Genomic DNA, 20,606 nt, shown 5'->3' with positions numbered 1-20,606 from the left:
GATACATCCTTCCCTGACCCAGGTCTCAGGAGAGCAGATGAGGGGTTTGGGAAGTAAGAGCAGAGGGAGACCTGCATCTCCCGCCCCTTATCAATCCCTCCTTCTGACCCATCCCCCCACGCCTCCTGCATTCATCACGCACCATCCACAATTTCTTGTTCCATTTGATAATTTTTTCTTTTTCTTTTTTTGGCTGCCCCTTGGCACATGGAGTTCCCAGGCCAGGAATCAGATCTGAGTTGTAGCTGTAACATAAGCCACAGCTATGGCAACGCTGGATCCTTAACCCACTGTGCTGGGCCAGGGATTGAACCTGAATCCCAGTGCTCCTAAGACACTGCCAATCCCATTGGAACTCCCCACTTGACTTTTTTTTTTTTTTCCGTATTTCCCTTTTTTAGGGCTGCACTCGTGGCATATGGAGGTTTCCAGGCTAGTGGTCCAATTAGAGCTACAGCTGCCGGCCTGCACCAGGGCTATAGCAATGCGGGATCTGAGCCATGTCTGTGACCTACAGCACAGCTCACAGCAATCCTTAACCCACTGAGTAAGGCAGGGATCAAACCTGCATCCTCATGGATGCCAGTCGGGTTTGTTAACCTCTGAGCCACGACGGGAACTCAGCCACTTGACTTTTAAGTGGAATGAGAACTTAAACTCTTTGAAGCAATGTGGCTCAAACACATGCCAGGCTTCTACCATTTTGTCTAATCTCTTATAGTTGGCTGCCCTCATCTCACTTGATTGAGGGCCTTTTAACAGCTTGTCTTTACCTAGTGTTACCCAAGTATTCAACTTAGTTTTCATTGAAAAAGCAACTCTCTTTCATTTTACATTTCTATCTCATTGGCTTAAATCATATTTAAGAAAATGATATAATTACATTAACAAATAGGAACTCTCATGGTGGTGCAGTGGAAATGAATCCAACTAGGAACCAAGGGGTTGCAGGTTCGATCCCTGGCCTCACTCAGTGGGTTAAGGATTTGGCATTACCATGAGCTGTGGTGTAGGTTGAAGATGCAGCTCAGATCTGATGTTGCCATGGCTGTGGTGTAGGCTGGCAGCTGTAGCTCTGATTGGACCCCTAGCCTGGGAACCTCCATGTGCCATGGGTGTGGCCCTGAAAAGCAAAAAAATAAAAAAATAAAAAATAAAATAAAACCATGGTGTTCCCTTGCAGCACAGCAGTTAAGGATCCAGTGTTGTCACTGCAGCAGCTCAGATCGCTGCTGGGGTGCAATTTTGGTCTCTGGCCTGAGAATGTCTTTACATTGGGTGAGGGGTAAAAACAAACAAACATCCCCCTCAAAACAAATAAATACAAATGCTGCAGATTTGGGAACATCATATCCAGCTCTTGGTGGATACAGAGCTGGACAGATGGGAGCAGAGCGGGCTGGATGCCCCGGACAGCAGCCTCTGAGCCGAGAGCACTCGTGTTGACAAACAGGCAGCTGCAGGCCCAGAGGGAAAACAAGAGCGGGTTACTCCTGTCACTTCTGTAAGAGGAAGTTGGCTGAGACACTTTCACTGGGTTTGCAAGAGACTGATTGCATTTGAGACTAGGTTCCCCCAAAGCAAACCCCACCTGCCATCTAACTTGAGGAAGGAGAGTGAACATGGGGGACCACTTGAAAGTGAGATGATGGAGGGGTCAGTGCTTTGGGGGTCTTCACAAGGTCATGGAGCGGTTGGACTGGGGTCCTGTAAGCCATGGGCTGAAAAGAGGAAGGGCCACGTGAATTTGTGGGTTCAGAGGCCATGCGGTCTCAGGGCTGTGATGGGAGTGGGTGGCTGAGATTCAAAAGATCACAAAGGGGATGAGGAACTGTGAGCCAAGCCACCCACGTGGCTCACCCAGGTAGACACTAAACAGTTGGGAGCGATGGCAGCTTTGGGGATGAAGATGATGGTGGCAGGCACAGAGGTCTCCAGGACAGAGTGGGGCCAAGAGGGCGTTGAGCAGGGCTGCTCCCAGAGGGAAGGGGACGAAAACCAAGGGTCCCTGGAGGACAAGAAAGAAGTCAGTCTGCATTTGACCCAAGGATCATGGCAGGAAAACCAGCCTGTGCTGTTTCTCTAAGCATTAACTTGTTCCAGCACCTCCTGCTGGGGTGGGAGAAAGAAGGCGTGTCCCAAATTCTTCTACCAGACAGAGTCAGAGTTGGGACCAGAACATAGCCCTTCAAACTGAATTATTCTAGCTTTTCTTTTCTTTTTTTTTTTTTTAAGGGCTGCACCTGCAGCATGTGGGAGTTCCTAGGCTAAGGGTTGAATCAGAGCTACACAGCTGCCGGCCTACACCACAGCCACAGCAATATGGGATCTGAGTCGTGTCTGTGACCTACACTGCAGGTCACGGCAATGACGCCAGATCCTTAACCCACTGAGCAAGTCCAGGGATCGAACCCACATCCTCAGTGGGTTCGTTTCCATTGAGCTACAATGGAAACTCCCTATTCCAGCTCATTTTAAAAAGGAGTTAAGGCGACGGACAGATAAGCTGTGTTCTTGGTTGGCAAGATAAAATATTGAATATAGATGTCTCTTCTGCCCCAAGCTAATATATGGAGTAAATACAACTCCAATCAAAATCCTAAGTTGTTGTAAAATCAATATGCTTTGAGTTCCCATGTGAAAAATAAGAACAGGTGAGAATTTCAAAGGATGTTCTTAAAATTAAGATCAACAAAGCACACTGGGAACTATATCTCGTCACTTATGATGGAGCATGATGGAAGATAATGTGAGAAAAAGAATGTATACATGTTTGTGTGACTGGGTCTCTCTTTGCTATACTGTAGAAAATCAAAAGAACACTGTAAACCAGCTATAACGGAAAAAATAAAAATCATTAAATAAAATCAACAAAGTGAAGTGTGTGTGTGTGCACTGGGGCTGCCATACAAACACAAAAGCATATGATCAAGCCAAGCTATCAGAATCTCAGAGCTGCCTGCCCCCCTACATGCACAAAGAGACAGAAAATGGGACAGCCCAGAGAAGCGGACACGAAAAATGTCGACGCATGATAAAGTCCACTTTCCAAAGCAAGTTCTAAAGGAGGGGTGTTTTTAAATTGTATTGAATAACACAATAGTCATTTGGAATAGAAGATTAAGGTCGATGCACAGAATACCACCCACCAACAAAGCCCAGTTGAATTCAAAACTAAATTTTAGATAAACTAGCAAAACAGAAAATGGAATATTTATCAGATTGTGGGTGAATTGCTCATCTCATGAGCAGCAGAAGCAGCCCCAAGACAGAGGTGGACTGGGCTGAAGAGTCAAAAAACTTCCAAATAATGACAATAACAGGAAAACAATTTAAGGCTACCACACTGGGAAAATACATCAAAAATGAAAATAACACGGCTTTCAAAATATCATTAACAAAAAGTTATTATAACCTAATAAAATAATATATAAAATTTATAAAAACAAGACTCCCAAAGATATCCATGGAAAGATGACAAAAATCGGTCATGGCAGAAGAACAAATTGCTAAAGAAATGAAGCTGGGGTACCATTTTGGACTTATTTAAGAATGTATTTTTTAGGGCAGTTTTAGATTTATAGAAAAAATGTGCAGCAAGAATTCCCATATACCCTGCTGCTTGTCTTCCTCTAGTTTCTCCTCTCACTATGAGGTACACTTGTTAACAACCCATGGACCAATATAGATACAACCAAATTGATCATTAACCAAAGTCCACAGTTTACATTAGGGAAGAATGTGTTATTTTGAACAGTTTTGATTTAACTCTGAGACTGGGCTGAAATGGGCATATTCCCTGTTGCTTCCAGCCTTACCCATGGGCACAATAGTTCAAAAAAAAAAAAAAAAATGGCACCATGAAGAGAGAACCACAAAGACTTAAGCAATCTGAGTGCTTAGTCTGGCTTCCGGAACTTGATGCTAAGGAAACAGTCAAATGGAAGCAACAGTCACAGGCTCAAAAGCTTCCCATTATCATTTATGATACTATGTTTAATAAAGCAAAAGCCCTGAGAAACAGAGTGACAGAAATGTTGACAAAGAAGAAAAGAGCTCAGTTATATTGTAGCATAAATGTCTACTCCGTGGACTCAGTGGGGTATATTCAGCTATTGCACCTACATGATGGGAAGCAGGGAAAAATTAAGGACGTGTTAAGGTTAAATAAACCACGACCTTGTGTATGGAAAGGTTGTAACTCCTTAGCAATATGTGTACAATTAGCATGCGAGTGGGAAAGGACTAAACTGCAAACTAAAAAAAAAAAAAAAAAAAAAGCTGTCATGGTGTTAGAGCCATGGGTGCTCTAAGCAATTTTTTTTGGGGGGGGGGGGAATCACGTATGTCTATCTTTCCTCCCTCCCAGGCAGAGTGGACCATGAACCCCACAGAGACAGCAGGGTGCAAACTCCAGCCTTCCAGAGTCTATGGAAAGCTGCTAATACTGTTCACCCAGCAGGACCAGAAATGGGCAGGGCGAGGGCACCCTGGGAGCAGGTGGAGACCCCCTTTCACTTGCTAAACATGCACACACGCGTTAGGTGTGACTTCAAAGAATGAAGCATTAGAACGACAGTCCGTACATTTAGAAAAATCACGCATGCAAGTTATACTAGATATAATGCCAGAGGAACCCGAAATACTATTTTGAGCATGTCTGAAAAAAAAATGTCACCTCCTGGCAAAAATGAGTCACGCTGGCAGCAAACCCCAAATCTCTGTGTGGATTTCTACACCCTGGATTCACCGGAGAGCTTGTCTTTCCCGAGATCCTTCCATCCATCCTTTCTTTCCGGGCATTGCCGTTGGGGCCGTGGGGTCCCCATGTGTAACTAGAGCTCTGATGTCCTGCTCTGCAGACCCTCTGCCCCGACGCCACCCCCTCAGGCCCTGCTGCGCTCACCTTCCTGCTGCCCGCTGCCCATGGTGCTCGCTCTTCTGGTCCCAGACGTCCACTGCGGCCGCCCTGGGTCCTGCTGCCCACCCCATCTGCATCACTGCCTTGGCTGATCCTCGGCCTCATCACTCAGGCCCTCCTCACACCAGCTCTTGGACGGGGGGTCCTAGGGAGGCGATGCATTCCCCTCCACTACAGCTTTTTCTTCCTAGAGTCCAGGTCCTTCCTGGGGGAGCTGGGGAAGGAACACCGGGTCAGGGCATGGTCATGTCACCTCACACAGTGTCCTGGGCTACTGGTCAACCTCTTTTGACCAGCTGGCCAACCCCTTCACTTCTGGTGGTTCTACTTCTCAGACCCCCTTTGGGGACCCCTGCCCTGAGTCCCTCAGAGGGGACCTCAGAAGTGTCCCTGCAATGGTTGACTTGATTTGAGTTCTCACTCCCAGGCTCCAGGGTCCCACGTAGGTTAACAAATGTGGCTGGATGGTCGTTGGCATGTTCCAGGGCATTCTGTGAGAGCTGGAGGTATGTTCTGTCCAAGACACACAGGAAACCCTGGGGGAGGTGTGGCCTTTGCCTCACAGCAACCTGAATGAACTTGAACCCCATGACTTACCTGGGGAGGCTGGGACCACACTTGTAAAGAGAAACAGAGGTGAGAGGGAGAGACGCACAGAGAGACCCTCGGTGAATTTTTGGGTGCAGTCAAGCCTGAAGCCAGTTCTGCCCCTGGTCTTGTGCAAGACACTTATCTCAGGAAGTTGACGGGAACAGAATTTCAACATAAGGATTATTTTAGGCTGATTATTTTCAGGGAAGAGCAGTCACAGGAGAAGTTCTGAAAACTGGGTAGAATGTACCATTTTGTAAGAGACATTTAGATTTATGAGAGAAATCTCCGTTTGCAAGAATATCTTCCTTTCTGGACCAGGAAGAGGAGAATGACCCAATCTAGAAACTTATCGATGGAGAAGTTATGGACTTAAACCTGCACATCAGGGAGTTCCTATCATGGCTCAGTGATAAGGAGCCCAACTAGTATCCATGAGGATGCGGGTTCGATCCCTGCCCTCGCTCAGTGGGTTAAGGATCTGGCGTTGTTGTGAGCTGTGGTGTAGGCTGCAGACACGGCTTGGATCCTTTGTTGCTGTGGCTGTGGTGTAAGACGGCAGCTGCAGCTCCAATTTGACCCCTAGCCCAGGAACCTCCATATGCCGTTGGGTGCGGCTCTAAAGAGACTGAAAAAACAAACAAACAAACAAACAAACAAAACCCTATACAACCACCACACCCTTGTTTCCTGTGCTTTGCCTGATTGTCTCCCACAACTGCCTCCATCCTGATCCCCACCCCCCTACTCCCAACATCTTTTGCCTTTAGCTGGACAGGCTATATGTAAGGGGCTGTCTCGGACCATTTTGGGGAGATGCTCAGATGTCCAGGGAGGAGGCAACGCTATTAGGAGGTAAATATGATATTAAAGTTCTGATGGTTTTCCTCCTGTTAATCTGTCTTTCTTATCACAGGGGAGTCTCAGCCAAGAACCTAGAAGGGTACAGGGAACGTTCCTTTTCCTCCCCACACACAGCTTCACTGAACTGTGTTTCCAACACACAGTGGCAACAGCCTGGAGGGGAGGTGTATTCCTTATTGCTTCTCTACTCTTCCAAATCACCTGTCAGTTCATGGGGGGGGGGTGGCTGCCACAGGTCTGGGGTGCGAGCCTGGAAGATGTCCAAACAGAGCTCAGGGGCCACTCTGCATCTTGGTGACAGAAGCAGATGTGTGGCCACGCAGCTGACAAGTGGCACCAGGAACCCTGTCTGGGTCTGTGTGTGGAGGCAGTGGCCAGGCTGGTCCCAGGGCCAGCCGGGATATCTGGGTTCTCAGAGAGCAAGTGGCCCTGGAGGGGAGACGCCGTGCTCACCAGGTCACTGATGGATTTCCGACTGTGAGGAACTGGCTGATAAACTCATCTCAAATCCTGAGGAGGCCCCAGCCTATCTCTTCCAGAAACATGAAGTTTAATTTATTTAAATTTAATGGAAAAGCATATGGAGGGGAACGGAAAGCTAATTTAAAAGAGTGCTCAAAGCAAATCAATATGTTAACAGATTCCTTCAACTTTTTCCATTTGGCTGCAGGGGAAAAAAAAAACAACAACAAATTCTTTAAAATGTAAGTGGATCCCTTCCATTCCCCCCTCCTTCTATTTTATAAAAACACAGTTTTTGATGTCTGGTGCGGAATCCTTGGGAGTTAAAACCAGTCAGTCTTGTAAACATTAAAATAGGCTTTTGGAAACATTATTTATCGGCTGAGGTCAGAAACGGTACTGAGATAGCTCCGGTCAGAAAATCATTCGGGGGGCGTGCCGAAACAGGAGAGGTATCTGGAATTATTCGGATCAAACCCTTGTTTTCTTTGTGCACTTGCATTTTCTCATCTCCAAATGGGGCATAACTATCCCTCCTCCCCACCGCCCTGCAATGTTTTTGTGCGAAGTCAGGGGATGAGGTAGGAGAGCCTGTTTTGCAAACTGTTTTGCAAAGCTATGCAGTTAGCTGTTCGTGGCATAGACCTCGTCTTGCCATGCCCCCTCAGAGGGCTCAGCCCTGGCTCAGGACCATGGGCTCACAACTCGTCTGAGTGCGCCAAGGCTCAACTTCTCGCCTCTGAGCCTGTTGGTATGTGAGAGCCACGGTGTCCAAAATTCCACCATTAGAGAGTCCTTCCTTTGTTGTGCTCTGTCCTTAGTCTCTTCCGGTGAGGCAGCATGGCGTGAAGGCAGAACAGAGGCTTACTGAAAAGGATGTGAATTTGAGCCCTGCCTCCAGTGGGCTGCGTGGACCTCTCCGGGTCCCTCCTGCATGCCCCAGTTGTTTTGTCCATGATGTGTTAAGAGCGGGTGGAGGGAAGGAATCAGACCCAGAGGAAGTGCTCCATGAGGGCTTTATTCCTTCCAAAGGTCAAGTCTCCCGGGAATCAGGCCGAGAGAAAACACACCCTTGTGTAGCAACTAATAATCGACTAATCACTGGCCCTGCCTCCCTGCTGGGGTGGGGAGAAGGGAGAGGGGGGGCTCTCTGGAGGTGGGGGCAGGGCTGCATCAAGTCCATGTGCGAGCAGGTGGGGAGAAGAAAACTGGGCCCGTTTGCTGGCTGTAAATCGTTACCTTGCCTTCTTATTCTGACGTGTAGGAGCAGCCTGTGTGATGGCAACAGAGATTTTCTCTGGGTTCTTCCTTATGCCTGAAAGCATCTCAAGGTCAACTGTTTCCAGATTGAAATTTGGGTACCAACTGGCAGAATCCCAAGTCTCCTACCCCTCCCCCGACTTGGTGTTGACCTTGGCGGGCTTGGACCTGTTAAAATTCTGGGGCTTCTTCCTGTTCTGCTGCCAGGTGTGAGATGCCCTCATTTGCTTATATATTAAAAAAAGGGGGAGAAAAAAAAAAAAGCCTGCAGGACCACTGCAGAATTTCATCTGTAATCAAAATCTGCCTAATTGCATTTTCTCCCGGAAAACGGCGCATTTCAAGGCTATTGAGTTAGCTCCCAGCCTGGTGTAAAGGTGGGCTTTATTTCCTTAAGCGTCCCCTTCAGGGTGTCTCTGTCTCAGACGCACTGCTGGCCTTCCTCTCCCAGGAGGGGCGTCTCAGCCTGCCAAGAATTTGCCTGCTTAAATGTCATCAGATTGACTGAAATTGCCTTTCACCGAGTGTCCAGAGGCGGTTTCTAGGAGGTGAAAGGGTTTCACGTGTGAACTGAAGTTTGGCCCTTGCCATCAGCCTCTACATGGAGTAAAACGGGAACCACTGATGCTGCCGACCCGCAGCCTCCCCTGAGCAGAGCTCGGGTGGACACCAGGAGTCAGGCCCTCTGTGCCCTGTGGAAACTGCAAGAGCGGATGTTCAGAGTCAGATAATTTTGGGAGAAGATTTTATAAGCCCAATTCTTGCATCTCCTTATATCTAGAAACACACCCAAATCCTTCCATGCTGACTCAAGTCTGTGAGCAGCAGTCACCTTCACGAGACCAGCGGCCACCTTCGGTGAGATGCGTGTCTGGCTGCAGGCCCCCTGCCTCTTCACCTTTAGGACTGCGGTCTGGATATGCCCCCTTTCCTCTGTGGGGCAGTATTTTGGAGCTGTCTGAATCACCGCCTCCTGGGCTGCAGTGAAGTGGACAAAACCCAAGATGTGGCATCATCGGTGAGAAGAGCCACTCCCAAGGCCGTGCCAGGGAGCCCTGCAGGAACCCCAGGAGAGAAACAAAGAAGACGGGCCCCCAGCAGAGATGCACATCAAAGGGGTGATTCCAGGAAGCCCAGACCTTCACATCTTCCCACAGAAACAGGTTTTCTGTCAATCTTCTGTAAATCCAGGTCTCTGTAAATCTTTTGTTCCTACTGCTTCCCTTTGTTGCAAAAACGCATACATTCGCACACCCCCTGGCCCCCTGCCCCAGGCTCCCTGAGATGCTATTGCCCAGGTTTAAGTCCTAATTTTGCCCCCAAATAAAACTTAACTCTCAACCTTCAGGTCGTGCCTTTTTTCATGTTGACGTGGGGCTGGTCCCCCAAACAGAAAGTGAGATTCCTGAAAAAGAAGGTGCTTCCCTTTCCCATGTGGACAGAGACTCCGTTCACAGAGAAAGGACCCTGGGGGTCCCAGTGACAGGGGTCAGGTCTCAGGATCCAGGACAAATGTCACAAGGTCCTGGAGCCAGTTCAGGGGACTCAGAAGGACATTATTCACAAGCTGTCAGAAAGCCAGGAGGGGCCACAAAACTGTAGCCCCAGGAGAGCTGCAGTGAACACTTCCCTAATGAGCCAGGAGCAGAGGCCTCTGCTCAGCCTCACTGGGTACTGGGTGGCAGCCAGAACCAGCCTGGGAGAACCAGAGGGACAGAAATACTGAGGACCTGGGCCTTGGAGGAAATCCCGCATGGTCTTTGAGATTCGTGTACAAACCGGATGCGAGGAAATTATTGCTCTGAATCCAGGAGTGTGGGACACAGAAGACGTGTGGAGTCCAGAAAAGAATCCATCAAGTGACACAGAAGAAGTGTCTGCACCAGCTTGAGGCTAGGAGGTCGTGTGGGCCAGGCCTGTGGTGACTAGGCTGGGCATCTGAATCTGATGGTCACTGCGCATTTCTGTGGGGAGACATAAGCATCGGGTTCCGAGTGCCAAAGAAAGAATGTCACCTGCCCTCTGATTCTGCAAGGATGAGGTCATGACCCATCACAGCCCCTGACCTCCAACCCACACTGAAAGGAGTTCCAGGCGGAGACCAGGAGTGAGACCCTCTGGGCTCTGGGGAAAACCGGCAGAACAGGCCTTCCGATAGTTAGATACTTTTAGAAGAAGATTTTTTTTTTTTTTTAAGTTTTATAGAAGTAGAGTTGATTTACAATGTTGTGATAATTTCTGCTATACAACAAAGTGATTCTGTTATACATGTGCACACAGGAGCAGATTTTACGAACCTAATTTCTTGCATCTTCTCATACCTAGAAAAGCACAAAAATTTCATTAATAGAGACATCTGCTAGAGGCAACCTTTTCCTAAGATGTGTGCCTGATTTCCTGAACATCCTGGATCAAAGTCGTACACACGCTGCCCTCCCCCCGCCTCTGGGGAGCAGCTCCCCAGCGTGACCTGAGAGGCTGTGTCCCAGGCTGTAGCTCTCAGGAAGCCCCCAGGAAAAATGAACTCCCAGCTCTCACACTGTGTGTTTTTTCAGTTGACACAAAGCTAACGTGGTGGTCACCAGGCAGGCTCGGGATGCACTGGACTCTCATTTTGGTGCCAGCTGCTCTCCAGACAAGCCTTGTGACCAGTCACCTTGGCCTCTGAGCCTCACCAGAGAAACTGGGGTCATGGGTGTGGGCCCCCCCCCCATTGCTGTGAGTACTGGATTGACTAATGGGCATTAGTTATCATACCCCTTTGTGAGGGTCTGATTGAAGGACTCCTCTGGGTGTTATGAAGAAGAAGGACTTTTTCCATATCAGTCTGGACCGTGGAGGGGACCCCACCCACGGAGCAGAGGCAGCCCTGCTGGTCCTCAGGGCCCACGGGTTTCCAGAAGCATGTGTTCCTGGCTCCCTGGACCCCAGGCGCTCTCTTCACTCTAGAAATGACACATTGGCAACGGCCCCCTCTTGGCTCACAAGAAAAACAGCGCCGGGGGCCACCGTGACATATAATATGGGAGCTATAAACAGGAGCTGGGCTCTCTTTTTAGAAACGGCTTTCACAACTGTGTCCATGGAGGACGGTGTGTGGTTTCTCCCAGCTGTGAAGGGAACGTGGTTTACAGCAGCAGGAAAGCGCTTCTGAAACCTAGGAGCTGCACTGACACGCGTGTGCTGCTCCTTCGTCCTGCTGGTCCCCTTCCCGGGCACCGGGAGCCCAGGTCACCTGCGTTGGAGAACTGGACGCCACTGGCAGAGCCATGGACACCACCTGGATGGCTCCCCTGGGGCATCGGGGCTGAGGACCCTCCTTGCAGGCTGGTGGGCAGGATTGAATGCATCCACTGTGCTTGGAGCAAACTTGTCCCGGGGGACGCGCCTCCACTGCTGCCAAGGTTTGAGCCCCACCCCATTCTATCCCTGTCCTCCAACTGAAAGTGTCCCAGGATGTCCTGTCCCTCTTATGGGTCACCCCAGAGGGGATCAGCATGTCACAGGGTGGACACCACACCTGGGCTCTCATCGAAGCCGGGCTCCGGGTAAGCGTGGCTGCTCCCAGGGCAGGTGGAACGTGAGCCTTCGACCCTCAGGGACAAAGAATGTGCCTTCTATGGCCAGAAACCCTGGGCTAAAAGGCCAAGGCTCCTATCTGGAAAGAGAGCGCGGCATGGGGCCCAGGGTGCTGGGGTGGGGCAGAGTGAGGGCCCAGACATGCAGGCTAGCTTTGAAACTTGTGTTATTCTAGCCGCTGCTTCCTCCCTCTTAGCCTCAGTCTGCCCTGCTGTCAAATGGGCCGCTCTTCTGAGAGAGCGAGCTAGGATGAGCCTCCCCCTGGGATGGGTGGGGGTGGGGGTGGGGGGGCTGTGCTCTGTAGCACAGCATGGGTGTGGTTTGGGGGGACTCCAGACTAGGCACACCCCACATGGGAGAGATCCATTAAACCCTCCAGGCGTCTGCCCATCGGTCCCACGGAGCAGACACCTAGAGACAGAGGTTTGAATGGGGCTTGGGGAATCGTTTCCCAACACAGAAATAAACGTGTTGACCAAACGTCTCCTCCAGCTGTCAAGGTTCTCAGACTGCAGGGTTGGATGTTTGGCTTTTAACCCGTATCAGAAATCCTGCAGGAAACAAATGAGCCTGTGCCAGGGGAGGAGGCAGCTGGCAAAGTGCTCTGCTCTGGAAAGCAAGAAAACTGGGGCCAAAGTGATGGGCGGGGGTCAGGGAGCCAGACGGGGCTGCTGGGACTTCGGGACACCCGCTCAACCAGGGGATGAGGGGCCCCCTCACTCTGTCTCCTTCTGATCTGCATCCAGCCCTCCAAGGCCCCCTGGGAGCGCGTGGCAGGACTGGCTCTTTGGGGATCCCTCTGGAAAATGAAACTTCTGGAAAAGAAAAGCAGAGTGGGAGTGAGGAGCGACACTGGTGGGAGCGGAGTGACCGCCTGGCTCTGAGTGCCCTAGTCCCCAGGCGTGGCCGAGCTGGCCGGGCTGGCCCCTGGGTGTCCCCGGCTGCAGTGGGGATGTGGCACGGGCCTGTGGGGACGGTGATTAGTTCTGTCGCTGTGGGAGAAGGGCCCCTGCCACTGTTGGGGGTGTGAGCGTGCACGAGCGTGCGTGTGCATGTGCTCACGTGTGAACACATCCCACAGCACAGGTCCGGCTTCTCCATCCTTCAGTGGCCCTCCAGCTGCTCTCGGGCTCTCTGCGGAGCTCCTGTTGGGGAGGAAGGAACTTCCTCTGCTACGCTAGGTTCTCCTGGTCCTTCCTTGGGAGTCAGGGCTCATCACGCCAGAACTGGCGGTTTCCAGTCAAGGTGGTTTGGGAGGCACACAGATGTCAGATGGGACTTCTCTCTGGTCCTCCCCCCACCCCCGCCAGAGCCTTCGCTGGCTCCCCTGCACTGTTGGGGCAAAGGCCCGGCTCTGTAGGGCGGCATCCAATGTCCTGGTGGTTGGGGGCCACGCTCTGTCTCAGCCTCCCCTGGACCACCAAGGAAGGCCTGTGTGCTCCGCTGTCTCTGTGGCTGGCTCAGCGTGGCCCCGCACCCTGAGCCTGCTCTGATCCAGCCCTCACAACGCAGCGTGCTCAGTCTCATCCTCAAGTCACTCGGCTCAGGAGGTCCCTCCCTGCGTCACGGACTCCCAGGCCGACCCATTAGAACCCCTCGTGGCCCCGCTCAGAGTCCCAGGCTCTCTTCTTGGGAGGCCCTCCCACCAGACTGAGCTCTGTGAGGGCAGGGACTGCACCTGTCTTGTCACTTGTGTTGTCCGTACCTCCTACATGATGGGAACCCATACAAGGCTCGATGGAGTGGATGAATCAAGTGTGTTGTTTTGATCAATTGCCACACCTTTAGCAAAGGAAGTCTTGCTTTTGGTTCAAAAGGAGTCACTGGTCATGAATTTTTTTTTTTCCTTTGTCTTTTTATGGCCACACCCGTGGCACATGGAAGTTCCTGGGCCAAGGATTGAATCCAAGCCACATCGTGGCAATGCTGGATCCTTTAACCCACGTCACTGGGTTGGGGATCGAACTTGCACTTTCACACTGACCTCAGCCATTGCAGTCAGATTCTTAACCCACTGTGCCACAGTGGGAACGCCTCTATAAATGACTTTACCACTGGCCTTAAATAAAAATTTTAAATAATAAACCTTTTTGGGGGGGTTTTAGTTCCACATAAAATATAGTTTGTTGAATTTCTGGAATCCTGGATGGGTTTATTTCTGTAAAAAGTAAAACTTCTTAGTCAAATCAATGATTTGTTCATGAAAAAAACCAAAAAAACAAAAACCCACACCCAGCGGTTTGATCAACCCAGGTCCCCAACAATATACCCTGCCCCCTGCACTGGCCCCAGATCTGGGGACCCCAGTGTGAGGTTACTGCAGGGCCTGACACCAGCCCAGCCTGGCCCAGGATCGCATGGGGTGAGCTTCAGATGCTGCTACATTTTCTGTTTCCATTTTCAGATGATTGAATGCTCTGGGGAAAATGCTTTGAAAATCACCCCCTCCTCCGCCCCAGCCCTTCAGCAGGTTAGTTTAGCTTAGTAATTAGCAATCACAATATGAGCTGGGATAATTATCCCCAAAAGTCAAAAGAAAAACACAGATGTTTTTAAAGCTGCACAGTGGAGATTTTGCCTTTCGATTGTAATAATTTAGCATGTGAAATGAATTAGACACTGGCTTTTCCTGGGACTTAATTTCCAAGGTAGGTTAAGGAAAACCCTGCTGTTTTTGAAAAGAACAGTCTTGGTTGGGGGGTGGCTGGTGTGGGGGGAACCCATACAAGGCATGACAATTTTCAAAATCTAGCAAGAAGCAAGAGAGGCCGGATTGAATAAATTAATGAGTTTTGGCCATCTGGGATTTGAGTTAAAGCTTCCTTGTAATTGAAAACTTGTGGGATATGCTCTTCTGCTGAAACTATAGGTGTGTGCTCGTGGCTTAGCCTGGCTCTGACCTGAAATGGGTCTGGACAAAGGAATCAATACCTCCAGGGGGCTTTTCTTTCTCTGAGTTCCAGAACTTTCTCATGGGGCCCTCATAGCTTTTCCAAAACTATGGAAAATTATTCATCAGAAAGCTCCTCAGTGAAACAAACCAGCCAACCTTGCTCCTGGAAAGGAATAAAAAAGAGCAGATCACTAGGAAAGTGGAAAAGGCGTGGCCAAGGGGGGCCCCTGGTCAGGCTGTGTCGCTCCTTTTGCACTGGGTCCTTTCTTCAGACTTCATCCTGTGCTGCCTTGGAGGGCCCTCGGGAAGTTTCACTTGTTGGGAGGGGTGGGGGGCATGGGGTGGCCGGAACCATGCACAGGCCTTGGGTTGGGAATTTGGATTTGGGCTTCGGATTTGCTACTGACTTACTTGGTTTTGGTAGGTAGACTCTGACCCCCTCAAGGCCTTAGTTCCCTCAACTATAAAGTGGAAGTTGGTTTCCATGGATGTTTTCCCAAATTGTGTCCTGTAGAATTGTAGTTTGAAGAGATGGTAACCAATGAAACAGAAGGAAAGAACCAAAGGACCTAGTGGACAACACCTTTCCCTGGGACAAGGATCTCAACCTGGCTGATACTGTCCCCCAGGGGACATCTGGCAATGTCTCAAGACAATTTTTTGTTTGTCATAAACTAGAGGGGATGGTGTTTGCTCTTGGCTTCTATTAGGTAAAGGCCAGGGATACTGTTAACATCCTACATGCCCTCAACAAAGATGAATTCAGAGCTTCTTAAACACAAAACCCACGTGAGCGCATTTAAAAGATTTTATTGGCTGTGTTCCACTGTTCATGGATCCGGCAGTATCTCATCTAGTAAACAGAAAGGAGCTCTGGAGAGCTATGCCGAATAAAAGGCTTATAGGCAGGAGGGGGCAGGACAAGGAAGTTACTAGAGAAGTGTGGATTGTTGGTGGCGAAGTCACCTAGGGGGTGGCAGGGGCCTGTCGAGCAGGTTATCTCACTAGTGCCAACCAGGTAATTCCAGGTTGACTGGTCTAAGGTTCCATTCCTAGAAGAGGTTGAAATTGTAACCAAGTTTGGTATTCAGCTTTGGCTTGATGATACGGGCTGAGCATAAGTGACTCCATGCTGGGCCTATTGTGTCTTTTTTAAGGCCCCAAATGTCAACGGTGCTGAGGTTGAGAAATGCTCTCCCAGGGTCCCAGAACCGATTTGAATATTAAAGACTATGAGCAGTAAAAGATCTTTTTAACTTTTAAGCCAGAATCCCATGCATGTATGGGCAGGCAAAATATCTTTTGTCTTCCTACCTAGCAATAGGGTTAATGTACCTTAGAACGCACTCTCGGAACTACAGAGTGAAATGTTAACTACAATGTCCTTCTGCTCTGACCATCTCAGACACTACCCACAATGCATAGACATTCCCAGAATCATGCAGGAGCTTCTAATTAGCGGTATCTGGCTCAGTGCATCCATCAGAGGATGTGTTCAGGAATTTCCAGGAGAGTTAAATGAAAGCTGATCTTAGTGTAAGTTCTCTGAAGCAGAGCCTGAATTAGAAATGATTGTTGGAGTGCTTTATTGGAAAACAGCTCTTGGGAGAAGAGTGAGGGAAGCTGATGGGGCAGGGCAGGGAGTGCAGCAAGGATGTGGTCTCTGCCGGAGGCTTGCTTCTGCCTCATCCTGCAGTGGGGAGCTTTGGGGGCAGGAACTGTATATCAGTGTTGGAGCGACCTTGAGGCAGGATATCAGTCTATTGTTCAGCCCAAGGAGTCTGTCCAACATTGTCCTTGGTCTAGGGGAGGGCAGAGCCTGGGGGAGGGAAGAGCCTCCCAGGCTTCTGGAGAAGGAGGAGGCTGTGTGTTGCTGTTTTCACAGACCCTTCTCAGGGCTGACTGCATGGGCAGGTCGAGGGGACTAGAAGGAGGCCTCAGTAGCACCTACTGCTATACAGAAGAGTGGGAAAGTGCTCAGGACTCTCAAAGCAGGGAGCCCCCCAGGCTGGAGGAAAAGCCTGGTCTGTGCTTGCAAGACCTGCCTTTGTCACTCTATTAGAATTGGGGAGGAACTTGGGGGTTAACCGCGTTGCCATGTCATTCTGTCAAAGTTCCCTTCGGAATCTCACTAAGAGTGATGGACAGCTGGATGTAGAGTGTTTTTCTATCTTCTTTCAGCCAACATTCAGCTTTAAAATTGTCCCTTCTCTGGCTTTCTGGGATCCTATTGCTGCTGTAAATCGTGGGAGCCCACGAGTGTGAAGTGGCTGGTGGGTAAAACCATCCACTGGCCCATCAACCACTTGGTGAACCCCTGCACATGCCAGGCCACAACAGATGGGTGGTCTCAGAAGAGAAACCTAGTGATCTGGGAGGTCCAAGATCATAGAGCAGACAGGTGCAAGGAATCAGGGCTTCTGGTTTTCTCTTTGCCCTCCTAGGGACCACATGCCCTCTTCAGAGTGGCAGGGGTAGGGCTGACGATGGAGTAAACAAGAGTGAAATATGCAAGAGGCAATTACTTAATTAGCCTCATATTTGAAAACATGTGGCTTTGAATGGCATGCCAGTGGAAACTTCAGGCCCACATGCACTGTTCTTCCAAGACCGGAGTTGGTGTTGTCTTTGCATCATTGCATGGGTGTTAGCGGCTGCAGCTGTCCCAGCAGATTAGCAGCCATAGCAAGGAAAAGGCTTGTTGGGGTCGGACTGAGAGGAAGCGTCCCCTCGTGGGAGGACCCTGGACTTGGAGTCCAAGACTCCGCTGCCATGAAACATCTAATACGGCATCATGTACATTCATATGAATTTATCCCAATTTTCATGAGCAGTAATTCATCGCTGGACATTTGGGGTAGTTTTTCCCAGACTTTTTAGTATTATAAATATCAACACAATGAATATCTTTGTACATTCAGCTCTGCCTACATCTCGACTAAGTCCCTTGGGATAAAGTCTGAAAAAAACTACTAGGTCAGATTTCCGTACATCTTAAAGGCTGCCAGATTGCCCTTCAGAAAGACTGCCGATTCAAACACCCAAAGTCAGTGTGCAGAGGGCCCGTTTCTTTGCTTCCTCACCTGGACTAGATATATCTTGGCCGAACTATTTAAAAAGAAATAACATCCTAGTGTTTTAATTTGCTTTTCTCGTTCACGGTTGAGACGGATGTCTTCCCCCCCGCCCCCTGTGCTTTTTAACCCTTTGCTTCTCTCCTTTTGTAAACTGTCAGCTCGGCATTGCCCGCCAGCCTTCTGGTTGTCTGTCTCCTGAGCGCGTCTATGTATGAAGGATCTCAGCCTCTTACGGTGAAGGTCATACCTACTTTTCCCAGTGTGCTGTCTGCCTACTTTTCATTTTGTGGGATTCCAGCTTTGAAACCTTGACCCCAGATAGAGATGGTGGTTCCTCAGGAAGTAGTGGTGATTGCACTTTTGGGTGAAGGGATTCATTCCTACCCAGCTAAAAAATGAAAGTTTGCTAGAACCAGAGAGGTCAGTGGGGAAGAAGTTCAAGGGGTCAGAGCATATCCTGTTCCTCATTTCACAAATCACGTTGCTAATTGCCCAATTTAGAGTGATTTGGTGGTAAATCTTGGCAGCAGGATGTGCATTGCTTCACACACACGGGGACAGCTGAGGAGGTTTTCATTTGGTTGTGTGGTGTGTCAGGAAGTCCCACGGTCCCATGGTGGCCTCTGGGGCTCAGGGACAAAAGCCCAGGTCTTGGAATGGGACAAACCTGGCTGAGCTCTTTGTGACTCTGAGGGGTCATTTAACTCCTCTGTTCTTTCTCTGCCCCAAAGACGGGATCGAACACTTAGTCTGCAGCATTGCTGGGATGGTTCAAGGACTGGCCAAGGTGAAAATGGTGCTGCCTGGGGGTGGTGAGCTGAAGCTTTGAGAGGATCTCCTTTGACCCCTCAGAGTCGTGAAACGCGGTATGAAAAGTCTTCATTTTCTGTCTTTGTGCTGCAGGCAGTGACTCAATTTCCTCTCCTCTTCTATCCCATGGAATTTTTTCCCAGGGCTGTATGGATGGTGGCCCTGTATGGATCCTGTCCCCTGTAAGATTTGGGTTCTCTCTGAGTAGAACTCTGGGTCACATGCTTTGCAGGAATCCCTCCTGGCTGCAAAGTGGCAGGAAAGGGACGACCTTGTCCTCTCTGGCTGCTGTAACAAGTTCCGCTGACTGTGGGGGTTATAAACAACAGAAATGTATTACCCACGCTTCTGGAGGCTGGACATCCCCGATCAGGGTGCCGGCGTGTTTGGGTGAGGGCTCTCTTCCTGGGACATCCTCACGTGGTGGAAGGCGCAAGGGAGCAGTGGGGGCTCTTTTCTCAGGGCACGAATCCCGTCACGAGGGCACCACCCTCCGGACCTAATCACCTCCCCAAAGTCCACCTACTAAGAACATCAGCTTTAGGGGTTAGAATTTCGACATGGGAATGTGGGGGGATGCAAGATTCAGCCCCCCAATAGCAAGGACCCTTCAAGTCCCTGCTTTGCAAGCTCCCTTCTGACGGGAAGTGGATAATCCAGTGAGCAGGACCTTTGTTACAAGTAACAGGCCCTTGTGATAACAGCACTTGCTGAGTAATGCTGGGCACTTCCTGGCGCCGGGCTCTGTGCTCAGCGCTTCTGAGACAAAATCTCTACACATGCGACACAGTTGTCATGGAGGCCACACCCGGCTGTCCCTCTGAAGGACCCAGAGACCCACCCAGAGACGTGAGGGTACACACACACACACACATAAACACACACACACACACACGTGTGCACACTCACACCGACACACTCCCAGACACACACACAATACTCACCACACACATGCACACGTCTACATATGAACACTCACACACAGGCACCAACACAACAGCATCAGACACGACCCCAGTGCGGGGCTGACTCCTGGCCATCGCATGTGAAGGACCAACACAGACAGAGGGTCCACCCAGAAGAGGGAGAGCGGGTGGAGAAGCTTCTGGTAGTTAGATACATGTGGAGCCCCTCTCCCGGGCCAGGGCTGGGAGAATGCGGTTGGGGTTAGGGTTAGGTGAAGGGCAACCCGGAGTTTGGGCAGAGCCTAACTGGCTGAGTGAGCTCCCCATCACAGGCTGTATTCAAGCAGCCAGGTGACTGGGATGCTGGGGTGGGGGTGGGGAGGGGCTTCAAGATCTGGGTGAGATGCCCGCAGGATCCCGCTCATCTACGACACTGGAGCTGCGTTTGAGGTTGCTCACCTGGTGTTTCTCACAGAAGAGCGCCTCCTCCATCGCTCGCCCCTTGTGCTCTCTGGCGGCCTTATTAGAGCATGTCTCTCGTATCAGTGGCCAGGATAAAGAGTGGTCCAGCAGCCCACTGACCACCGCCTTGCCCCAACCCAATGACAACCTGCTTTAGCGATGATCGCTGTGTGCCTTTAGGCAAGTCACTTACCCTCTCCGGACCTCTGCTGTAATTTGAGGGCTGGTTGATTTGACAGCCATTCCAACCCTGAAGGGCTACAAATAACCCTGTAGTTACTCAGGCCATGACGGGCCCCTACAAAGTGTGGGCGGGTGGGCATGTGGGCGGCCCGCCTTGCTGTGGCTGCCAGGCTGAGATCAAATATTCGAGCAGGAGTGTTTGGAGGGTGATGCTATTTATTCCTTTCTGGGCTTCCGAACAAAACCCCAGAAGCAGAAACCGCTTTACTTCCCAGCCCCCAGAGGTTTTTTCCAAGGATGCGAAGTGCTAACCAAAGACAGCTGCATCAGAGCTGAGATTTTTCTTTAAACTCCCCTCTGTAAACCTCCACCCTGGACACACCATTTGCTGCAAAACTTAGACGGTAGCTTTAAATAGATCTCAGGGCCTCAGATTTCAGCGGAGGCAAAATCCACAGACAGCCAAAAGCAAATGGGAAAATTAAAAGTTTCAGAAACTTCTATTTTAAAACTTACAATAAGCAGGCAGCAAGCTTTATGAGACTAGTCAAAGGGACTAACGGGTCCCCAGCCCTCCTGATCCTTACACTAAATCAACG

The sequence above is a fragment of the Phacochoerus africanus genome, chromosome 15, assembly GCF_016906955.1.
Source record: "Phacochoerus africanus isolate WHEZ1 chromosome 15, ROS_Pafr_v1, whole genome shotgun sequence".
Lineage (NCBI taxonomy): Eukaryota > Metazoa > Chordata > Mammalia > Artiodactyla > Suidae > Phacochoerus > Phacochoerus africanus.
Note: the sequence above shows the minus strand (reverse complement) of the source record.